At 40.9% G+C, this 6,499-nt stretch overlaps 1 pseudogene; it reads left to right on the forward strand.

The window, feature by feature from the left end:
• The first annotated feature begins 5,356 nt into the window (after positions 1–5,356).
• On the forward strand, positions 5,357–5,920 carry LOC138481728 (transmembrane protein 11, mitochondrial-like; annotated as a pseudogene).
• The last annotated feature ends 579 nt before the right edge of the window (positions 5,921–6,499 follow it).

Consider the following 6,499-nt stretch of genomic DNA (forward strand, 5'->3'; position numbering starts at 1 on the left):
GTTTTTTTTTTTACGTGGGGCAAGCAGAGATAATATGATGACTGGTCTCTGCTTTTCCCCTGCAAAGGCAACATATACGAGCCCCTAATGGTATTCTCTTGCAAGTCACAAGTAACTCTCTTGTTTGTAGGAGGTTTAGGTGCAATTGTATAATGAAGCACTTCAGTTCGATAGAGCTAAATCTGGTCAGATAAGATTGAGAGGAATCAAGCAGAAAACTTTGGGTTGAATATTCCTTACACCACCTTGAATTAGAGAGTGTGTCTATATTGTAGAGTTTGTCCCAAGACTTGGATTGTTTCTTCACAGTCATGTTAATATTAAGAGTTGTCAGAGCCATTTCCAAAGGGATATCGGGGAATGTCAAATAGTTTAAGGCAAACTATTGTAATTCAAATACAAACATGTTTTTTCCTTCCCATTATAGGTCTTACCAGTCGATCTCTGTAACTCATTTACATTTATGGCACTTGAAGCTGTCTTTAGAAAAAGAAAGGTGCGTTGAGTTGAACATAGCGATAGTAAAGAAGTCGAGCCATATTCCAATCTTAAAGCCACCAGAGGTGTGGAGGAGGGAAGGTTAATAATGGATTGTAGAATCCTTCCCTCAATTTTATCTAGCCAAGAACCATGGGGAGGAGTTAATACTGAGAGACCGTAAAGCAGACTGGGCATGCTGCTAACGTGATAGATCTCCAGCAACTCCACCTAGTTGTATCCACCCTGCTATGCTACGTATTGCTTCACCATGTTCCATTTTCTCCAGATACTAGGGATCATCAAAACCCCATAATAATTTAAAGTGCGCATTAGTTTGATAGGGAAGCCCAGGTAGTGATAGTCTTCCACTACAGTAAGAGTGGTATTATTTAGTGTCCAAGTAAAATATATTTTTTTTTTAAAGAGAAACACTGAGGCACATGATTTTAGTTTTGGAGGAGTTGGTGATCATGAAGTTTTTTTTGTTGCAAAGGCTGAAAGGGCATCTATAGACCATTGTAAGCCAATTGGTGTCCGGTCAAATAAAATAGTATTGTCAGTATATGCCTTAATTCTGGGTGGGAAGTTATGCGTGGTGTTGAGGATGTCTGCCAGATCAGCAGTATATACGTTATATAGGATAGGTACCAATGCATAGCCTTGTTTAAGGCCACGGTTGGTCATGCAATAGACAGACAACTCACAGTCTTGACTTAATCATATGGTAACTTATGTATTAGTGCATAATAGCTGATAACGTGTAGCAATTGTGCCTCTATCCCCCAGGACTCTAATTTGTTCCACACTAGTTGACGTGATACCAAGTCAACGGATTGCTATAATCGACCTTAAAAACAAAACAGATTGTTATTAGTACCAATTATCGCTTCTGCCATCAAGAATTGGATAGCAGAGATGTTGATAACCATACTAAATGATTTTCTAAAGCAGGTTTGAAACAGTTTAATAGGCCCTTGCCTTTAGCCCGGTTCATTCGTTTTTCCAAGAGGATAGTGGCAAAGACTTTTTGACTAGAATCTACCATTGCCAATAGTCAATAATTTGCAGGATCAAGTTGGTCCCCTTTTCTAAAAACAGCGATAAGAATGGATTTCAAGCAACTGTTTGGAATGATGCTGTTAGATTCTATTACCTTAACAATTTGAAATAGAACACCAGCCCCATACCGGGGATTAGCTTTAAAAAAAACATTGGGGATATCATCCGGCCCTGGTGCTCTTGAAGGCTTTAATTTGCCCAAAATTGTGTTAAGGTCATAAAGGTCGAGGTCAAAGAGGGTTACACAAAAACTCTCAAAAGGGGTGATCATCACGTGACTCTCAAGATCGTTGTGTAATTCAGTGACATAAGAACTTATATGATTATTCTAGATTTTGAAAATGTGCTTTGTTCAGTAAGACAAGGGTAGTGCTTGCATTATGACCACAATATATGCTGCTGGTTATCATTACAGATGAGCATTGTAAAATTACTTTTCCTTATAGATTCTTTTGGGAAAAAAGCACATATCTGGGGTTTTACTCTAATCAAGCTGCTGTCAGCAACAGCTGGGTTAGCTCTACCAAACGAACACATGACAACACGACTCCCACAGAAGAAAAACACAGGCAGTATGTGGTGGAAAAGTATGTGCCCTTGGGAAAGTGATAATCACTGTGGCTTGAATGGCCATGCAGTTCGGTGTGTTCAGTTGTTAAATGGAGATAGTCCTTGCAGCTAGCAAATTACCATGGGCAGATTTAAATAATCAAATACTGGGATCAAATACTGTAACATAGGTTCTGCACCCCCTGACATTCAGTATGTTTTCCTCAAATATAATTAGTAGAATGTAAACCCAGGGGTTGAGCCAGTCCTTCTCCATAAACAGTTCGGGCTGCCTTTTTTAATATCTTTACTTTTAATTTATTTGATTTCATTTATGCTTCATTTTTTGCTTTAGTAGCAAAAGACAATATGGGGTCAAACAAGCGCAATCTTATAACAGTATAAACAGACACTTGCATGGTTAACCATACATCAGCGTTTCCTCACCATCACATTTTCACTCCACAATTCACTGCTCCCTTCCCCCTCTCGACAACTTCTCTCTGCTTTCTTCTGATCATGACATATCTACTCTTCATACCTTCCTTCTCACCACACTTAATTCTCTCTTCCCACCCCATCCTTTCTCTCCATCTCAAAAACCACCAAAGGACTGGTTAAACCCTTCCTGCATCTTCATTTGGACCTTTCTTTTTAAACTGAATGTGGTAGGAAGTAATCCCAATTCCATCTTGATCATTATACTCTTTATTCTATTCACTCTTCTTATGCTTCACCCCTAATGGCTGCTAAGAAATGTTACTTCTCTGACCTTGCAGTTTCTCGCTCATATCACGCGGGTTGTCTTTTACAGCTTCCTAATAGTATTCTCTCTCCCTGCCCTGCTGACACCTCGCTGTCCTCTCTTCTGTCATATCCTGACTTTGTGAATTACTTCACCTGTAAGGTCTCATCTTTACTTTCTTCTTTCGTCTTTACACCATCCCCTACTGACCTATATTTTTCTCCTCTTTGCTATCACTTTTTCTTACTCACTGGCTTTATTTATTTATTTTATTTATTTATATGTTTATAGAGTGCTGCAGCCCGCAGGCATCAGGGCGCTGACAAAAAGACGTGGACAACAGTAAGGGCTTTGATACTGACACTCTCTTAATATGAGCTCACCCAATGACTTCTCCTCTTGTTCCCCTTCTAGCTCTTTTTCTCCCTTCAATCTACCCACAAAGTATGCCTTACCTCATCAGACTTCTAAATATCTATGTCTTCACTTAATATTTCTCCTCTTCTTTTAAGCATGCCTTGGTTATTCCCACCCTTAAGAATCATACCCTTGATCCTACTGTCCCTGGGAATTCCTGTCCCAATTCTCTTCTTCCTTTTCTCTCTAAGCTACTAGAGCATGCTGTCTACTCAAAGGCGTCTTCTTATATGAATCTTCATGCACGCCTTACTCCCTTTCAGTCTAGTTTTTGACCTTCTCACTATACCAGGACTTCTCTACATGACTAATGCCATTCCTTCAGCTCATCATACTAATGTATTCTGTTTATGGATCCACCTCCATCTGTCTTCGACCTTTGACACTGTCAGTCATTCTATTATTCTTTCCTTACTTTCTTCTCTTGCACTATCTGGCCTGGTCCTTCAATGGTTTAATTCCTATCTAGCTGATCAAACCTATTCTATTTCTTGTCCCTTGGATATCTCTTCTCCCCATCCCCTTCTTCATAGAGGGTCGCAAGGCACTGTACTTGATCCTCTGCTGGTCTCTCGCTATACTATTCCTTTCTCTGGTTTTATTACCGCTCATAATCTGTCCTGTCTTTTCTCTGCTGATGACTCTCAAATCTTCTTCTGATTCTCTTCCTTTTCTGTCACTCTCCAGACCACTGTTTCCAACTGCATTTCTGCCACCCATCATTGGATGGCACCTCGCTTTCTTCACCTTAATTATATAAATATGAGTACTCTTTCTTCCTGCTTATTCTCAACCTCTGCCTCTGGCTCCAATCATCCTTTAATTACCCCTGTCTTGTCTTCCTTTTTATTTCTAAGCCTGACATTTTGGTGTCACTTTTGTCACTGTTGTCTACACTCGATTGTTTCACTTACCACCTGCTGGCCGCACTACCTGTCATTGTTCTATCATGTGCTCAGCACTATCTACTCCTCCCCTCCCCCTCGCACTTTGCCCCCTCAGTCTCCCATGCACTTGCACGTTCTCAATGTCACTGGGCCTAGTAAGTTCGTGATTTTGTCCTCCCTTGTTCCCCACCCTTGCCTCGTCACGCTATGAAACACTTGTGTATGGGCGCGATGCAAATAAAATATCATATCATATATTTTCTCTGTTATTCTCCACACACAATACTGATTGTATCTGTTAATTTGTCCTTTTAATATTAATTTTTCTCACCCATATTAATCTTTCCAGTCTACTAAACTTCCAAATATATCTATTATCTTTTCTCATATTGACTTTTGTTCGATGCTCCTTGTTGGTCTTCTTGCCTCTCATATTACCCCCTCTATTTTACCCCCATCCATTCTATGTACAGCTGCAATCCGCCTTCTTTTCTCACTTCCATCATGCCCATTACTTCATCTCTGTCCTCCATTTCTTTCCTACATTTTGATCCAATTATTCTTTTTGACGTCCTCTCTATTGTCTTGAAGTGATGCATGGTCTTGCCCAACTTTACCTTTCATCTGTTATCACTCTATGCTCTCCCTCATGACCGATTCGATCGAAATCCAAGTTGCACCCCATCCTGCTTCTGCTCTCTCTCTCTCTAGGACTCCAAGCATTGGAACTCACTCCCATTGTCTATTCACTTACCACCTTCTTTCCATATATCCTTTGCCACACAAATACCATCTTGTTTCTGCCCTCTCCAAATGATCAATCCCCTCTGTTGATTGTTCTAATTGTCAACATTGCCTTATTATATAACATGCATTTGCAATGTACATTGCTTTGGCGAAAGCTTCTTATGAATACAAATAAATACAGATAATCAACACACTAATAATGGGTACTAAAAACAGCAGAGGGAGAAATATAAACAATACATAATGAACAATTTAAAGAAGGGGATATATTAAAACAATAAAGAAATAATTGATGTAGGGGTCACCCAGTTCATGAAGTCTTTGCACAGTTGATGAGACGCACACCAGGTTTGAACCCTGGTCCCAACTGCAACACGGGTACACCAGGTGGGTGCTCAGCAACCCCACATCCACTAATGTTGCAGAGAACATTAGCCTGCTCCACAGGGACATTTGTGGCACAGTCTCCAAGATGGAGGTTTGGGGAAGAAGACGGCTGGGAACGGGTGACAGGGAAAGGGTTGTCCTGTCCTCTACAGGGTGCTACATTGTCCACGAGATCTGCAATGACGACAATGAGCAGGACCAGTTTGAATACGAGTTGGAACAGGCCCTGTAAGCACAGTTGAAGTACATAGTGATAGAGCCCACCAGCATTGGCGATGCGACGGCCCGTTGGATCAATGTGGGAAACTGCCTGCACAAGACTGCTGTCCTGTCAGCTGCCACCTGCCCCTTCATTCCACTGGTCGTTCCATCAGATTTCTCCCATGATGTCTTGCTGCCTGCCGGCATGCGTAGCGTGGCCTGCTCAGCACTCTGCGGCATCCCTTGGCAGTTTGAACAGTGCTGCAAGTACCAAGTAGAGTATGGTATCTACACACTTTCCCGGCTGCCATTGCACACTCTTACTTCCTCCACACCTGTGGTGATAGTGAGGAAGGGTGACGTGAACAGAAAGAGACTGCATAACACAGTAGCACTTGCAGCTCGACTCTACTGTGCAAAGAAAGTGTATGACGTTTATGCTGTATGATTAATGTAGAAGGGCAGAGAGCGTATCAAGAGACCAGTGTGAACCAGGTATTGAAAGCGTGGGAATTAGTTTGGTTAAAATAAATTCGTTTTTAAAAAAACAAATTACCTTCCTGAGAGAAGTCAATGAGCCTTTTTTCAGTTCATCAGTAACACTTCCAGTGTGAATGTGCAGTGATCTCAGTACAAAGCAGTGAACGCTTTACTTTGAAATGCATTGTTAGCAAGGAAACCTGGGTTTAGTGAAAGTATTTTTTTAAAACATTAAAATGCTTTTCATTGTACCATAATGAACCAGCCAAGTCAAGTCATCATGAACATTAAAAAATGAAGTCAATAACAATAGGTGCTAAAACATCAGGGGGTAAATATAAACTATAAATAATAAACAAGTCAAAGAAGTTGATACATTAAAACAATAAAGAAATCATTGATGTCGGCGTCACCCAGTTGATGAGGCACACACCAGGTGTGAACCCTGGTCCCAGCTATATCATGGGTACAGCAGGTGGGTGCTTAGCAACCCCACATCCACTAATGTTACAGAGAACGGTGGTCAGCGTAATGCCTATTTGCTTGA

The sequence above is a fragment of the Ambystoma mexicanum genome, chromosome 5p (genome assembly GCF_040938575.1).
Source record: "Ambystoma mexicanum isolate Mex_15411 chromosome 5p, UKY_AmexF1_1, whole genome shotgun sequence".
Lineage (NCBI taxonomy): Eukaryota > Metazoa > Chordata > Amphibia > Caudata > Ambystomatidae > Ambystoma > Ambystoma mexicanum.